General features: G+C 33.1%; 1 protein-coding gene across 3 annotated transcripts in view; it reads left to right on the top strand.

Annotated features, from left to right (window-relative positions):
* LOC123712588 (ras association domain-containing protein 10) overlaps positions 1–19456 on the top strand; it is a 95023-nt gene that overhangs the window by 35420 nt on the left and 40147 nt on the right. For 2 of the 3 annotated variants that reach the window (XM_045665769.1, XM_045665772.1), the window contains exon 3: positions 9225–9301. The exons of the other annotated variant lie outside the window; for it this stretch is intronic. The gene's annotated coding sequence lies outside the window, so the exon portion shown is untranslated. The remainder of the gene's footprint in view (positions 1–9224; positions 9302–19456) is intronic. 3 annotated transcript variants of the gene reach the window in all.

The following is a 19456-nucleotide window of genomic DNA, read 5'->3' as shown; positions in this document are numbered from 1 at the left end:
AATATCTGTTATTTTGATCGTGGAGTAATATAGCTCTTTCATATTTACGTTATATCCACGCTTAGAGTTTATATTAGGTATAGTTTTTTGGTTGGGTTCGAGGCTATACTATTGTTACAAAGACGGGTTGACAGCACGTTTCTCAATTCTTCCACTACTTCGAAACGTTTTCAGCAAGCTGAAATACAAAAAATGTTATTAAACAAGAGGATAAATAAAATAAATGTACCCCTTAAAACGCCTGGACATATTGATTTCCCCTAAATTGGGGGGTAAAACGCCTTAAATAAAGTTCACAAAAGACTTTACATGAATGAAAATCTAGCCTATACAATAATTATGCCTGATAGGTTATATTATGTTGACATAATTTTCTACAATAATAATGAATTGCTTAAACAAAGGTACATTAACTTAATACTTCCACCAATAATATAATGATTCTGGCAGAAGGCAGGTTGAAGGTCATACATGGGTGACAAACGTCAATATTTAGGTCTTAGATGTGTTATGTGATGTGGGCGGGTTCTTTACGTATCTTGCTTCGTAAGAGGAGTTAAATAAGCACATGACACTGTTGCCAGATCAGAATATGGGGAAAGAATATATGTTTTCTTTTTTAGGGAAAATTTCTAGGGGTACGTTGCCGACACCATCTGGCAACACTGGCACACAAAATACCCGGCACAGTACAAACGCTGGACCTGAATGTTAATTTTACTTTACTTTACATTAAAGTAAATAAATAAAATTATATTAAAAAATTATGTCAATTAGCCGCGATTACAGACTATATATTACATTATTAATTACCTGTTGTTCCTAAAACGACTATGCATACGATAGCTTTCAGATGTTAAAAATAAACTGCATTTCATCGCGACGTATTTAAATTTTTTTTACGAACTATTTAATCACCTTCCTAGACGCTATATATCACTGCCGTGTAATGCTTTCAAGGGGAAGGTTGTTTAAAGGCACTTTGCCTTTTTATCACAGGCGAGTATTTGGATCATAAGTTTGACAACAATAAATAGCTTAACTTATTATTATGACATTGTGTTGATGTTCTTATTGCTGTTCTAATGGCCGATAGTGCGGATTTTTATAAGAGATCCATCTAAATGTAACTTTCTTGCAAGTAAATGATTTATTAATATTAATGTATCGAAATTCTTAACACAGGTTTAGTTCTATTCACAGCCCATAATTGGTTTTTAAGGAGGATAGAATATTCTTAAGATCAATAGCCTAGTGGATTGCTCTCATGTCATTCCTGAGGTCATAGATTCTGCCCTGCTGTGCATCAATGGACTTTCTGTCTAAGTGCGCATTGAACATTGGCTTGCCTTAGAACTAAAAGTTGACGGCGTGTGTCAGGTACAGGAGGCTGATCGTCTACTTGCCTATTAGATTGACAAACGAGCATTACATAGTTACAAAAATTTGAGGCCCAGATCTAAAAGGTTGTAGTGCCATTGGTTAATTTTATAAAACATTAATTATCAAGATTTAAACAATATAACCGTTTCCTACAGTTAAGTTATAACTATGTTAACCACCTTGCTACTGATCCTTTTAAACCGTTAGACCCAGGAAAAATATAAATATACCGCCAGGTGGGAGTTTAAGAGATAATGACCCAATTTTTAATGATATTTATTTTGTATCAACTAAAGCAATTTTCAATCTTATTCTGAAGTCTTCACAAACGACTTTAGTTATATTAATATACAAATCTACAGCGATACTCACTTGTTTATTAGCTGTGACCGATTATTTAAGCTTACTTTAGGCTTCACAGTATTTAAATAATCCATAGATCCAATCGGAAAAAAGGCATTTGACGTTCCTATGCATAAATAATTTATAAATTTGTTAGGCATATTTCGAAGCTGAATTGTACCGTAGATATATATTTGTATTACAATAAATATTTTATCTAAGAATAGTTGATGTACTGTCTTATTCTGCTTCACTTTTATTATTGTTCTACCGCAACATGTGTATTTAATTTTTCGCAAGTGTTATTAGGACAACATTAAATGTCCAAATTTTATATTTTATGGTTACTCCTTATATCACTAATGTGTCATAATGTTCTAGTGATATAGACACACATTAGCGATATACTGAACGTCGGCCAAGTCAAGCAAATGTTTAGTCCTTTAAAATTAAAGCAAGTAAAAAAATATATAAAATTCGTACCTATCTCTTAGGCTACAACAGGTACAGGGCTTCACGCGTCAGCGCGCGCGCCGCCTGACGTCACTTCCGCTCCCGCCTGTTTCCTGCGGACATTAACGTGCGGCTATGCTTTATAACGATCAAATGGATTGAATATTATATCATAAAAGAGATTTTAATTTATTCATACCTATATTTTTTATTTAAATACGACTTAGTGCTATAATTGTAGTGTAAAGTGTACAAAACAAAGAGCCGCCTAAGGTAAGATACGTAAACGTATTAGCTACGCTAAGTATGAGTTTCGTATGTAAAAAATTTTTTAATTTTGACATACGGAAGTCATAGCTCGCGCCACGCTACGACTCTGAACCTATAACCACACAATCTTCTCCTTCTTAATCTTTATTTGTCACTGTATTGAAAAGCCCTAATATTCAGATACGTCGACTTGCTGTCTCCACACCACTCTCTCCTCAGCTTGTCAATAGCAGCAGTGTAATAGGGATGTTGAGACCCATAATTGTCTTTTTTGGTCAGACCAACGGGTAGGCGATAGACCGCGACTTTTTATGCCATCACTCGTCCCTCCATTACAAGTTTGTCTAGACTTTTCGGGTGTCTTCTTGCAATAAAGCTAAAGTAACTAGGCACCCATTTGTAAATGATAGTTGACAATCTGATTGGTTGAGAATGGACTCATTAGTTATTTATGCTCATCTCAAATGCCTCTATAATTTTCAGTCCGCTGCACGAATTGACCAAGACTCTGATCCGTACAAACATATGGAAAATACCATCGTTCTGAGCCTGTTTTTGGCGTATTCTGGTCAGTTTGCTCGTTTCTGCTGTAGCCATATATGCTTACGGATTTCTCCGTCATATCCTGTCAGGTTGCTGTTGTGTTTGAAACAACGTTTTCATTTTACATATCGTTCTTCTGCTCCTCTATACAAATTCTCCTAATCCTATATCAATGTCAGTCAATTTCCATTTACGTTTCTTCTCGAAAGGAATTATAATTGGATTGCCGTTCTTGTAGTATAACTGGAACCGTTTTTTACTCAATATTCCGTTTTAGTGTAGCTACATACCAACATATGGAACATTTTGCTATGCTAGCCCATAAAGACTGTTCACTTTTCTAGAATAATAACCTTAGTTCTAAAGAAACTAATTTTGGTCTTGGAAATCGCTGACGGAGTGACGCAAGCATTGTCTGAAAAAATGCAGTGTTGGCAGAATCCTGGTTAGTCCGCGTCATCCACTTCCTAGTCATCCACCTTGAGACCATATGCGTACCTAATACCTAGAGCTGCAGCTGAGAGGAGGATGGCCCGCACAAAACAGACCTTGGGTGGAAGCCCAAGAACAAACGCGATGGAGACACTTGAAGTATATAGTAATGATAGAAATGGATAAATAGAAAACTAAAAAAAAACAATAAGTTTTGTCACTGTGGTCAGTTACTTTTCATTTATTTATTTACAAAAGCTTGTCAACGCTTGGCACTGTTACCAGAAAAAATAAATAAAATATTAAATGTGTTAAGCACTATAGGCAAACATTAAAACACGAAGAGATAATGAAAAACTAAACTAAAAATTAATTTATAAAAACTAAAGAAAAATTGATTTCAAAGTTAGTGGACCAACTTCGGATATCGATTTCCTCGCTGTGCGATACTTATTCGATGAAAAGCACCATTTATAAATAACTGCAAAATATTAGATACAATATAAGGGCCTGGGCCTCAGATTCATGTATCTGTTTCATTTAAAACGATGAGAACGATGAGAAGAACTGGCAATAAACTCTCCGCCACTCTTTTCGCCAAGGTTGTTACACAACGTTTGTAAGACTACAACCTGGCTACAACCATTAGACCATGTTCCACATGACATCTTAAATAATAATAAAATAAATTAAAAACAAAGATTTGTCCTCTATCATATTCATGATAATTTGGCAATCTAATAGGTAAGTAATAATAATAATAATTTATTGTAAGAAATTGATACAAAAATGTATAAAGTGGTACAATAGTAAGTTCGCATATTCTGCCACACACAATGGCGCGCAAGTTTGTCTTCAAAGGAGTTTTACATTTTACTAACTATTGACTAATAATAGTCATATGAATTGGTCAATTCTTATATTATTTGTATCGTACATATAATATCATACGTTATTCAATTTATATGAACTACAGTCTCTCACGCAAATAATCATTTATTGAACAATACATTTTTTCCAAAAGTAATACGATCGATTTTTAAAGAATAGTCGGAAGACGATTTAATTCTTTTGGTAAATTATTATAAACCTTAAGGTTTATAGATTTATAAACCCTAAGGTGATCAGCCTCCTGTGCCTGACACACGCCGTCGGCTCTTTGGGTTTAATTATAACAAATATAAAATAAAACCACAAAAATCAAATACACAGTATTTACAATTTTTATAACAATGAATAATAAGAAAAATAATTAAAACAAATATAAATAGTGTGGTCCCTGTGGCAGTGTACATTTAATGCAGGCAGCATTGTCTCGCTGTATTACAAGATTAATATAATTTTAAATTAATATATATACATACAATATAAAAATAAATAATTCAGCGCTCGCGTGCGTTGGTTACGTATGGGGACGGCAACATGGCCGGATTTGCATTTTAATGATACAATGTGAGTCAGAATAGATGAGAGATAAAATTATTACGAGCTTGATAGAAACATTATGATTGTGAGTGTTATGGCTTAAAATGTATTTCGGAATTCTACTGTTGACAGCGTAAACCTTAAATAACCTACAAATTATTTTATGAATTGTTTATTAAATAAAAAGGTTTTTTATTTATTTATAAAAACAAGTACGATTGCTAAAAATCAAACAAATCACTCTCCTCTGATTTCTAATAGGCAAGTAGGTGATCAGTGTCCTGTGCTTGACACACTTAGCATACGAATTTAATTCTTCAGGTCGTGGGTTTGATCATCAGGCACCAATGGATTTTCTGTGTGTGTGCTATTGACATTCACTCGAACGGTGAAGGAAAACATCAAAAGGAAACTGGAGATACAAAAAGTTTACGGCGTGTGTAAGGCACAGGAGGTTGCCTACTTGCCTATTAGATCGACAAATGATCTTGTAACAGATACGGAAATCTGAGGCCCAGCCTACCTAAAAAGGTTGGAGAACCACTGTTTTTTTTTATTTTTAATTAACTGCTTTAACGTGAGGAGCAAGATCGAAGAGATTGCAAATGTGATTGAAAAGAGTGAGGGAGTGTTTATTGCCAGTTCTTCTTGTCCGTTCTACAATCTTGAGAACTGGCAGTCAATGATGAAGGGTTTTGTTCTTTATTTCTGACGTTCTTAGTGATATTTAGTAATATGTATAAATAATATATAGATTTTTATTATATATAAATCAGTTATAAACGATTGACTTCGTTTTATATTTTCTCACCCATTAAGCTGTTTTCCCAGAGTTAACACTCAAATAGTGACCGCAACCTTTTGTTGCGGTTCGAAGCTGATTTGTCAGCTCGTTGAAGTGAAAAGTGATGAATCGCATCGATTATCATCATTGTAAGGCTTTTGTGTGAAAAAATAAGTGGGACAAATGAATAATTCTCATTTCATTCACTTTACGTTCACTTCCTAACGTTAATCTTAACGTTAACGTTAATTGATTTCGAAGCACAAATAAAGGTATTTCATATGTTATTTTAGAAACATCCGAAGTCGCTGTAGCCTAGAGGGTTGCCACACAAAATATATATTACCCATATTAGTATTGGCAATGTAAGTGTTAATCCTCCCACAATTCAAATACAAGGTTATAATTTTGTAAGCTTTGCTTCACCTAATAAATAACTTACAATAGCTAATTTATCTAGATAAATATCTTTACACTATATCAATGCCTTCATTAAAGCCTTAGGGTCTAGGTCAAGAGAGAGCCAGGCAGAACCAGGTTAGGGCAAGTGTTAGAATTTAATGATTTAACAGTATTTAAATAACTTATTTTACATTCGTCTTTTACTGTCAATGTTCTGATGAAAATGACAGATCGGTCAATAACATTATGTCTGCATTTAGTGTATAAATAAATATTTTTAATATTAGGTCCTTACATATGAAATTGGTGTTTTGTATGGGACGATTTAAGAAATAGTATAAATAAAATAAAAATAAAAGTATATACCATTGCTGTCTATGTGCTTTTGTCATCTTATCCCTTTATCCCAAAAATCGTAATTTGTGGGAGCAAGGTCCGGGGAGTAGGGATGTCTTAGACAATCCAATTGCAGTTCATCTAATTTGGTAGCAGTCTGTTCTGCATTGTATCTAGCGGTGTCGTGAAGCAGCAGTGGCCTAGAGGGATTGAGCAGTCTTGGTTGTTTAGCAGCTAGGTTTTACATCATGGTGTGCAGTCACCAACAATAAACATCTGCTGTAAGCGAAGTTTAAGAAAGTTATAGTGATCGACCCCGGCACTAGTCCACCAAACGCTCACAAGTAACGTTTTCGGAGTTTTGTTTGGGCACGATATGGCTGGTTTGGCTGGGTTCAGCTATTGCAATGAGCGCTTCCGATTATCGTACAGGATTCAGTTATCATCACATTTAATAAATCTATTTAAAATCCCATCATTTTTATGCCAGTTGAGTAATGTAACGCAGCAGTCGAAGTGCAAGTGGGAACAAATATGTAAATAAATGCTGGAAGTGCTGGAATTATTTGATCACATAATGACATTAATAATTGTAATAATTGTAGATGTATAATTATATTAAACAGATGTATTCTTATTGTCTCGTGAGTCACCGTGTCATAAATACGGAATAAATTCACACGCTAATTTTGACAAAACTGGTACAGGAAACGTATAACTTATTAATAATTAAAAGTATATATCTGACCGGAAAAAATATTATCTCAAACTTTAATCTCAGTATAATTTCACTTTTTTTTAATTTCTTTGAAATTATAAGTTACATGATGGATGATGGAAGGTTCCGATTATTTTCTCTTAAATTTCAAGATTTCATTATCATACTAAAAAAACACTGAAACTATTTTCATTTCAGTTTATTATAATTTTAACTATTATTTAAGTATTTAATTTAAAACATTATCGTTAAAATAGTTAGGTATATACTTAATTAATTTCGTTAATTAAACAACTAATAATATGCAATTTCACAATCTGTGTGAAAAATTAAATTGGAACCAAAACATCATAGACTATAAAGTATCGAGAATCATAAAGCAGCGGTCATTGCCCTCAGTCAGTGTAAGTGACTCGTGAATTGAGTGTTAAACGTAGACCCTTGAGATTTGAGGTGTTCTTAGAATTTTAAGAGTCGATTAGAAAAACTACGCAATAAAGTATCATTATACTTGCGAAAGTCTTAGATTGTTTTGATGTTAGACGTTCTTAGATAATGTCAAATGTCAGTTATAAGTTATTGTTTTGATAACCAACTCATACTTAAATAAACTTTGTATACATATATGTAATTTCATTAATTATAAAGTTTCTTTGTATTTCTTGTTCTTTCAACCCTTAGGTCGCGAGATCAACTCACGGTTAGACTGAAATTTTCTTTCCATGTGATTCCTGATATTTGCCATCGTAAGCAAACCTGCACGTCTCAAACCCAATAATAGACGCAGGCACAGCATTCTGATCACCTACTTGTCTATAAAATCATAGATACGGATGCAATCTGGGGCCAAAACCCACACATGGTATATAGATATACATTCAGATAACATAACATAAATTTTATAAAGCAACAGGCGGCCTTATCGCTAACAAGCGATCTTTTCCAGGCAACCCTAGTAAAGTAAACAGTTTTAAATTATATAATCTTAATTAAACATACCGTTCGGAACACTATAACGAAACTGTTGGACAGAATTTATTAATTTTAGGATCTACGTGACTTACCTACCGATCTACGACTTTTTAGGTCGTACTTCTATCGCCTGATTGGTATTTCTCTTTCCCCTTGATGGTAATGATCATTATCGAAATCGTTTTCTTTTATCATTTATTTATCAATTTCTAACGATGTTTTCCTATTAAAAGCTATATTTTTATAAAGAATTGGGTAACACTTGTATATATAACTTCTAAAAAACTTTAGTATTGTCAAAAGATCATTAACCGTTGTAAAGAATAAGTGAAAATATATTTTTACCGCCATGCCTTATCTCATTGCAAAAACGGTACCTTAATCACTTTAACTTCCGGCGGAAGTAAGCTATATCTGTTGTTAAATGGCCTAACGTGTAGGTTGCTACCTATATTAAGCTTTAACTTATAAAGTGTTTAACTAAAAGATTTCGCTAGTTAGTCATAAGTTCTTTACAGTTTTGATATTACACTGATTAAGCTAACCAGTTTGTTTGTTCTGTACTATCTCAGTAACTACTGTCGGTCAAGTAACCGCGGGGCTAGAACGAGTATTATATTTATTGCGGAAGAAATTTCCTATCCGCATAGGCGTTTTAAAATCTTGTTCATTATCTTAATTTGAGTGCTTCCACTGCGTGGGAACATCTGTGGTAGTTTGCGATTTAATCCGTGGAATAAGCATGCAAAATTTACATATTTGCACTGCCGACGCTTTTTGTTTCAATCATTTTGAGATTTAGTTTTGCAACCTAATCTTCTCAATCCTACATTAAAATATCGACAATATTGCGAATACGCAACACCTGTGGAGTCTAATAATTGTTAATCAATCAAGTATATAATCTGTGGTAATTATTACATATATAATTAGTATATATTTTTACTTGTTAGTACTGATTTAAGAAACAAAACCTAAAAACCCGCGGAAATTTTATTTATACGTATTAAATTTCGAGTGACGTTTCGGACACGTCAAGATGACAGATAACAATTTGACATTATGATTAGAGCTTTGTAATGTGGTCTTGTAACGCCATCTATTGACGCGGTTCTAGTATTATTCTTCTACAGTTTTATTTGATTAAAATTATTTTTGTTTCAGGCAAGCAGCGCCATTTAAATGTTCGTGGATGCTAAATATAATATAAAAATAAATACTCCATAGTTTCATCAATACTTGTAAGTACTATTGAGATACTAAATATTCGATTATGGTGAGGGGGTAGAAATTCAATTAATGAAATTATTTGTGTTGTCTTGAAACCATTATGAAGACGATGCGACGCTTGTCGCACTACAGACACAAGTAAACAGGTTTATAAATAAAGTTACTAGTGACTAGAATAACCATTCCCTCGAAAGTGAGCTGATCAATTCAATTCGGTGTTAGTACATACATAACCTACTGATACCAAATCCGCTATATTTTGCTTATCATTAAGCAAAAAATTACTAGTATAATCTAAAATTTGAAGTGATATATTTTTATCTTTACTTTATAATTTTTGTAACATTTATGATAGTTTGTAACATATACGGTAGATATATTGATATATGTGATCTGGTGAACTTATATAAATAAATAAATTGGGACTATAGTTTCAACCGAAAAGTGAACTCTCAAATCCTTAAATCACTTATCAATTAATTATTTAAGTTAAACAAATTCTAAAGCCGTCAATCTCTCAATTACTAAAATCAGTAAAACCACTCGTAACATCGATATTAAATAACATAATGAAATCGCTCCAAAAAGTTTTTAGCCAGTTCTTTTCACCCGCATTGAAAAAAGTTCTTCAAATCAAAGTGTATTATTCATATTACTAATGAGCAATTTTATTAAAAAAGGATCTGGACATTACTTATATATAGCCTTTCATTTGCAACGCTTGATCTGCTGGTTTATCGAGGTTCCTCGGCAGCGAAAAGTTGCTAGGGGCCCAGAATACGGCAAAGACAGCGGTTGACGAAGACTTAGAGTCGGTGCGAGCATCATCATCAGCGCTACGGATAAGAAGAGAACTACATCGAACATGCATATTCATAAACACAGAGAGAAAGAGATAAGTGCGCTGTAAATGTAAATTTAGATCTTTTTAAATATACAATGCATAGTTATCATATTAATTTAATCAACATAAACACTACTGTTACGCATCGTAAATATAGCTTATAGGAACTCGTTTCAAATACATGTTATAATTGAACAATGTTTTTAATAGACATCACAAAAACCTAGACAGTTCTATTATTGATCTACAATTGTCAACAACTTGTTACAGTGTATACATTTTCCAGTGAGTCAATGTCATACTTTTGATAGATGACAGCATAGCGGATGTTTGCATGATTATTACCATACAGCATACATTATGAATTAAAATAAATTTATATGAAATAGATAATTGAATTGCAATTACGATCCAAGTCGAGAAAAAGGCCTCTATAGACTATAAACATAATAATTCAAGTTTCAGTGTTAATTCATCATTCATCAAATTATTTCATTATGAGTTTTATAAAATTTGGAGAGGAGTGGAGAAGATGGTCACAGAATACGAACGAACTAAAGACTTTGAAAGCAGGATTGTTAGTCTAAGAAATTAAATACGCACTTAGAAAGTCTGATAGATTGAACATTGCCTGATCAGTCGGGGTTCAAACCTACCTCTTTTCTATAACTCTAATTCCACTCGGAGTTACTCAATTATTACACTGGTTTACTAGAAAAGTTTGGGCCTAATTACCTGTATACATGAAATATATTTTTACACAAATAACAAACGAAGAAGAATTTACTAACGCCGTAGACGTCATTAATATGGAAGGTCACCAATGTTGAAGGAAAGTGTGATGTTCCTCAACTATGGGTTATTTTTACATTTGTTTGAATAGAGATTCTATAACGCTGTTGGTTTTAAGGGCCTTAACAGTTCAACCCGGGCTGTTTCGGCAAGCGTAGCTCGGACCTCCGGATCTCGGCTTGGGCGAAGTGGTATATTTAGCGCGTACATATACACAATCTTTCGATTTGGCTGAAAAGAAACAGAACTGTACTTTATAGACAATTACAAATAGACACTATGCGTATGCATACTCTGTGGCCAAGTACAGTGGCCAGACAAGAAAAAACTAGCCGATGCTTCGATGCCAGTTTGAACCCGTTTTTTTAATTAGACCGGAATTAACCTACTCGTTACCTATGACCAGTTTTGTGGGAACTGGGGGAGTGGCTGCAATGATTGTAATCTGTCTATTGCGGACTATGACTCATAGATGTTTATTGATTTCGAATTATATTTGATAATTCATAAAGATTTTATTTCTCTCTTCTCTTAAAGATTCCCACGCCGTCTTGAGGATCTCGATTGAGTCTACTCAATTTATAATTGGATATATGTTTAAATACGCTTTTATACACAACGCCGATCTCCAAAACACACTACTGGACTAGTCGATAAAGCTTGGATATACCGCTTTTTCTGCAGCAACTCACACAGGACACCTATCTCTTCCAGACATTATTAGATTGTAGACATGAGTGCCTGCTTAATGGTCCTACTTTCCTGGTCCTATGTTCGCTACTCATATTACAACCTCAAAATTTTTACCTTACTCTTAAAATAACTGTATTTATAATTTGCGTTACAGTACAAGAGCCTCAAGTTATTAACACCGATTCACGAGTTTCATTTAAATGACTGCCAACTAAATAATCAAACGAAGACCTTGGGTTAATTGTACATTACTAACAAAAAACTAGTAAAACAACAGTACTACTAGTTTTCGATACGCACCATATTGGGTTTGATCGCTTATATTTATGTGGAATCTTAAAACGCGTTTATGATATGCAATATATAATAAATAATCCACAAGTCATGATACTCATGTATGTTGATGTGTGTAACTTCTTATAATAAAATATTTTATCCAAGTCAAATCATTTATTTCAATTAAGCATTTTTGAGAGTCGAAATTATAAGTTTAAAATATTAATAAAAATGACTCTAGTTACTCCTTCCAAAAGATAGTTTGATGTGGAGAATGGGAAAGAAACTTCATACTTACTCGTTTGAAATAGAATATTTTGTATACATTCATTTGATAAATATAAAAATAAAAAATAAATCAGTGGCGCTACAACCTTTTTAGGTCTGGGCCTCAGATTTCTGAATCTGTTTCATGATCATGATTGTTAATCTAATAGGCAAGTAGGTTGATCAGTCTTCTGTGTCTAACACACGCCGTCGACTTTTTTGGGTCTAAGGCAAGCCGGTTTTCTTACCATGTTTTGAGCGAATGTGAAATGCGCACATAGAAAGAAAGGCCATTGCTGCGCAGTCGAGAATCCAACCTACGACCTCAGGGATGAGAGTCGCACGCTAAAGTCACTAGACCAACACTGCTCATTTGATAAATATATTTGAATACAAAAACACTTAAATACTAAACTAAAATAGGCGCATGGTGCAATAAAAACACAATGCAGCAGATAGCAAAATTATTATAGCATCACCATTTAATAAAATTAACATACAGTCAGTATGTAACAGTGTGTGAGTTACGTCAAAGTTTTCTTTTGTCAAAAAGAAAAAGATTAGCAAGCAGACTGTGTCTAGTTTCTCCTATAGAGCACGTCCAGTACCTTTCAGCATTTATAATACACAATCTAAGCTGTACATACATAAACATAATATTAATAACACACAAATAAATATAAATTCCTTGCTGTATTGATGCTCATGAAAACACCAGCTCTGTGTTCATCGGTACTGTATACAAACCTAAAATTTGACTAGCACCTGTGACACTCAACAGTCCGGAGACGGCCAACTGAAACCAAAGAGAGCTGGAGTAAAGGCTTCATATTTCCCTTTTCAAATGTTTCACATAGCCTCGTAGGAAGAATTAGTCGGGAACCTCCTCGTACCAAGCAACGCAAGATGGCGCCTAATAGTGGGTTTATGATGTCTCTAAATGGTAAATGACCATAAAACAATTATGTATTATTCATCTTTGATGTCGGTATTATGAAACAGGTGTAAACCATGACTAATAAATTGTTTTGTTCTTACCTGGAAGTGGAACAATAAAATATAATAATAATAGCCTTTTATTTCAGATACTTATACACATTTACGTTTCTATCATCTCATTATATTGCGGTATCTGTGTTTTTTTATATAATAATGGGGCGGGACGCACAAAAAGGGCAGGTATCGCCCTCATCCAGTCGCCATTCTGGCCGAGCTACGCTCGCCAAAACAGCCCGAGCTGAGCTGTAAAGGCCCTTAAGGCCAACAGCAAGATTCTATTCTAAAAAAAAAAAACATCCAGTCATTGTTGTGTCCTTTATGTCAAATTCCGCCATTTCTGTCTGCATTGTGCCACTCTCTGTCATTTACCTAACGTTTCTTTAATCTGTTCTATCCATCCTGTAAATTGGCTTCCTTTTTTTCGCTTATCTTGCTTGCCAAGTGCCTGTTTCCACCTAAGATTTTTAATTTTTATTGTAACATCTGCTAACTTCGTTCTTGTATTCTTTATTTTATCTATTTAATCCATTTGATCACATCGTATTATCGATCTTTGACACACTTGTAGCTTTGTATGCTGCGATAAAAATTTCTTTAAATGTGTCTGTCGAGGTGATAATAATGTATTTGTAGTGTTGGCCTAGTGGATAAAGCGTGTGACCCTAATGGGTCCTGCGTTCAAATCGCGACTGTATACCAATAGAATTTTCTTTTTATAAAAGTATTTAGCGTGACATGTGTCAGATACAGAGGGCTGATCAGTAATTGTCTTCAATTTAAAAAAATATAGAATAAACGGATGTAATCTGAGGCCAAAACCCATTTAAATGTTTTTACTTAATACAAATAGTATTTTTTCTCTAGTTTTTGTTTTGTTGAAAGTTTATGCATTGTTGCGTATTCTGTAAGTAAAAAATTAACTAGGTTTTTAATGTAATTTAAATGAATATTAAAAATAGTACTGTGACTTTGTAAAAGCGAAAACGCTGCCAAAGCCGATACCATAGTTCCGTCACATTAATACAGAAGCATTGTCTATTGTCTATGACATGTGAAGGCCTTATTCCCATAGTTGGTATAGACTATAGATCTGTCAGTCAACTCTATTTTATTGTCTGTGCGTCAGCTCAATTTTATTGTATAGTGACGTAATCACATCAAAAATAAATTTTGAAATATCGTTAACTATTTCATGAATACTTTTGAAAATATTCTTTTATTGTAGGTTTAATAGGAATTAGATTGTTTAAATTAGTTTGCAAGTGTAAAATAAGGCTTCTGTAATGGCACTGAAAAGATTCAAAAAATAATTACACATAATAGAAAAGAGAAAGTCTCTGTGCAGCTAGTCTCTTACATTTGACGTATTATTGATGACGTAGTACTTGACGTAGTAAATTCTACACATTTACACTTATAAACTTACTACTGCTACACCAGTATACTAAAAAGAACTAAAAGTAACAATATAAAATACGTTCACCAACACATCTCTTGTTCCCAACTTCGCGTCAAGTTGAGAAATTCCCTGAATCGACCAAAATTTCAAGAGTTTACCTATGCTTAGCAACACGATCTCCTTTCTAGTTATTTACAGAAAAAAGTTAGAAAGAACCTTGTTGCTTCTGTTAAAACCCATTACTTTTTTGCTTGAAGTCAATAGAAGTTAAAAGTAAGAGTATTTATTAGATATTAATAGAAATTTCGATCGCGGTTTTTGCAATAAAATATAATAAACTGCAATTTTAATTTTACGTATTAATTTAAATAAGGTTTGCCAACCATCATTATAATAAATACTGTATGCCTTACACACAGCAAGCTTTGTACTTAATAATTAATAAAATTCTTACTAACTATAAATATGTGATCTAAAAATTGAGAAAAATAAATGATTATTACAAAAATTTGGTAGCTCTGCGAAACTGTAAGAGAAATATCGTTTTCTGTACAATGCACCCATTTTTAGACCCTGTACTTAAACGGGCTTAAATTCAGGAGGCTCACCTGATGTTAGGCAATATAGAGATACACAATACTGTTAATGTGTGTAATGTTTATTTCTGTGGGTAACAGTTTCAAGCCTTACTATAATATATATTTGTTTCATTAGGAAGGCTTCAAATTGTTAGATTATAATGTAACTCGCCCAAAACTTACCATAATTAATATTCTGTGAATAGCGTCAAACAAAAACGAACGCGCCTTCAACGCGCATAGCTACACGTTCAATTTTGTTGAAGAATACAATTTTGGCTGTTCTATTTTAACCATTCTACGGAATGTTAGAAGTGAAAAGAAATTTGAGAATCAACTTGGAAATTTGTGATTCAACACGAAGAATAATTTAAAAATGTTTCCCCAACATATAACTGTTGCGTGTATGTAATGTCTAGAATCATTCATAAATTACTTCTTGTGAGCCTAGTGTGTTAAAATAATGATTATGTAGTTGACTTGCCCAAAACTTGTATCCAATAGCTAGTCAGCCATGGCGTTTACATACCATGTGAAAAAAAAAAATTGAACAGAAAAGAGCGTGCTAATTCTTAAATGGCCGGCAACGCATTCGCAAGTCCTCTGGCGTTGAGAGTGTTGGGATGAGGAGTGATGGCAGGACTTGATCGCCAACCCGTGGTCTGACCAAATTAAGATAATAATGGTCTCAATATCCCTAATGCACTGGTACTGTAGAAGATATAGTAGAATATCGAAAAAAAATTTATAATATTTTTTACAGAAAACAATAAAAAAAGTACGTATATGATAGGAAATGCATCGAGATGGTGTCGTAAAGAAATTCGTAAGTAAGTTTTTGCTTGAACATTAATTTGTGAAACTGTTCTATATAAAACGCTTTAACGCTAAATAGTTTTCGAAAGTTTTTAATCGCAATTTTCACCTTCACAGTCGAATGACAAAGGTTGTTCGAAGGATCTCACTTGGTCACGTACACAGATTGTACCAAATATAGTCTTTGTTTTGATTTTATAGTACCTTACATGAAGCCTTATACTTTTTAATGAAAGAACGCGAAGAAAAAACACGATATATGATAAATTAATAAAAACTAAATTTACAGTACCACAAACCTTTCTTGGGCGGCGGCTAAAATTGGTACTACCGTCGCCATTGTGGAACGTTCAATAATTAATTTTAGTATCTACCAACATCTAATAAAAATCAAATTAAAATGTATTTACTTTTACTTTTTATTACTTGCATTATTTATTAAAATGACAAAGGTTTAATTATCGAACGGTTCTGATGGGTAGGTATCTAAATATTATATTAATAGTACAGGTAACAAAACCTATATATATCACTTGCTCCTAAGTTTGTGTCACAATTATTTAAGCCTAGAACTGTATTTTCTAGATATTACAATCATTAAGTTAGCCTGTATGACTTCAAAATATTCCCCTTATAATGGTTAACTTTTATTTACTGGCCACACTTATATCCATCACAGTGACGCTTTTACCGGCCAAGAAAAATATGTGGCACTATAGTCACTGTTCCGACGTGGAATCCTACAATAGTTATTTTTCCGCAGACTCTAAACATTTTGACAGACAATATATGATAATATTTAAATTGTGATAATACATTGTTATCACGTTAAATTTACTTTTTAATTAGATTGTCCTGCATGCCTACGAAATAAGGTGGACAAATATAAAATATTTGGAAACGAATTAATATAGAAATCAAACACTTGCAACACTGTCCCATGTTTGCTCTATTCACGGGTAAGTGAGAATCATACATACTAATTAGTGGGGCAAACTCCTTACATATTTACCATTCTTACTACTGGTATACTCAAATGTCATGACGAACGGTTACTTGGAGCTACCTGTAAAATTTATGAAATAGAATCTCATTTATTTTATCAATTTATTTATAGAAGGTTACCAACGCTTGGCACACTAATATATTGGGGCAAAAAGAAAAAAAATACAGTATGTAATGTGTCAAGCATAACAAACAAGACATAAACAAAAAAATTAAATTATAAAAACTATAGGAAATTCGATGTCAAAGTTGAGCGGAGCAAGTATGGATATGTAGACTATCATATTATATTCATATTTAAATAAAGTATGAAATTAATTTTACTTTTTGTTTATAAGTTGACCTTATGGTAAGTAATGCCGCCGGCCATGGACACTCATTGGCGACGCACTTACCAGTCTAAGAATTGGTACGCTCTTTTTTTAAAGGATACTAAGTCGAATTGGTTGGGAAATACTTTAGTGAGCAGCTGGTTCCACATAGTGGTGGTGCGTGGCAAAAACTGCCTTAAGAAAATTATGATGAAAATGTTGTCTATGGAATGTGTTATTCTCCATATAGCCTTTTAGCCTTATATATATATAAAGTATTTCCCAACCAATTCGACTTAGTATCCTTTAAAAAAAGAGCGTACCAATTCTTAGACTGGTAAGTGCGTCGCCAATGAGTGTCCATGGCCGGCGGCATTACTTACCATAAGGTCAACTTATAAACAAAAAGTAAAATTAATTTCATACTTTATTTAAATATGAATATAATATGATAGTCTACATATCCATACTTGCCCTAAGAACCTTTACAAATTGTTATTTTTAATTCTGTTAAGTATTATACTCATAAGATAACCCGCCAAAAAGCTTGTCTAGGCAAGATGGCCTCGCACCAGTCCCCATGACATACCAAGCAACACGTAAACAAACGTCAAGTTTGACGTGTTAACTATCATTCTTAAACGAAAAATATATTAATTTATCTATGAAAAACAGTCCCGAACCAAATTCAACAATATAATATGAGGATAAGAAGGGCAAAAACATTATTGCTGACACGATGTCTCCGTTGACTTAAGTAATCTGTGACAACTTATTATTTAGACAAACTCTAGTCCATAGCGCTGTTAATGCCATATTTTATACAGATTACCTAATAAGTATGCATTTTTACTGTCAAATAACCTAGGCATATTCTGTGCCTTTTTACGTTTATGAGTTTAATAAAACAATAGATTTTGCAATTGTCCCGTAGTAGTTTCCAATATAACATTTAGCGGCACTGTCCACATTCTCACGATAGCTCAAGTTATACATTCTGTGGCCTAACCTTTAAGTAAACAATGTTGAATACTTTAGACTCAATTAAAGGCCTATTAGCTCATGAATACCGCGGTATTGTTCAACATTTTGTTTGATCTACGGAATGTTTCCTAGATACAAAAAGATTAATTCAGTAAGTATCATACAAAGACTTATAAATAAAAAAATATAACAAAAAACAGTGAAATAATATCTTAACAGATACTTTTTAATAACTTTTTTTTATTTATGCTTAAAAACATTACACTTCTTTAAATTAGTACAATAAGATACTTATGATAAGATATTATAAAAAGTATATACACGTGTGAACAATGACATGAGAGCTTAAGAAGGCGCAGCACCTACCAGATTGATGGATCTTCCTCACAGCCTCGTAGCCCGCAATATCGCAGCACATTACTCACTCTTTGTATTGACGAAGTTACATGGGTCCACAGAATACACACTGTAAATACGTAATTATTTACGAATAAAGAAAATGATTATAGCAAATATATAAACTCGTCGTCTAAATTTATTATTGTCTAAATTTTTCAATTCAATTTTATTTAAATTATTTTGTGTGTGTTGTAAGATTTTTAAGTTCACACTAATAGGAAACATATATATTATCTCTCTATCTCTCTCCTTTCCCATTGTTCCTGTATTTACCTGTACCTTACCTTGTACCTTCATTTGTAGTAACAAATTGTTTTCTGCGTTCACAATTCTTTAAAAATGTTTACTTATTTTTAAAGCATCTTGAAACATAAATATATCGTTACAAACATCTGTATTCCCTAGTCGGATGTAACAAGCAAGGGCTGCCAAATTGACCGACTTTTATATTTAGATCATAACTTATAAGATCTTGATTAGAAACTCTATACAAAGATTAAAGCAAAAAAATTGTGACAACGTAACATGCCCTGTGCATTTGGTAAAAGTAAGTTGACACTCTAATAAAATAAAGAACCGCGCTCGCCATTTTGGAACTAATTCATTTAAATGGCAACAATTTTTAAGATGTCATTATTAATTGTCACGTCTCCTGTCAAAGTGTGGTGACGGTTCATTTGTGAGTGGTCTAAATCTAGACTATTCCTCTAAATAACATGACGGAGCTTATTGTCAACATGACATATAACTAAACTTAGTGTGAAGAAAACATTTGTTAACATATGTTAACAAAAGACAATAAT

This window comes from Pieris brassicae, chromosome 7, assembly GCF_905147105.1.
Source record: "Pieris brassicae chromosome 7, ilPieBrab1.1, whole genome shotgun sequence".
Taxonomy (NCBI): Eukaryota; Metazoa; Arthropoda; class Insecta; order Lepidoptera; family Pieridae; genus Pieris; species Pieris brassicae.
The sequence above is the reverse complement of the archived record's forward strand: the minus strand, read 5'-3'. Positions and strand labels throughout refer to the sequence as shown.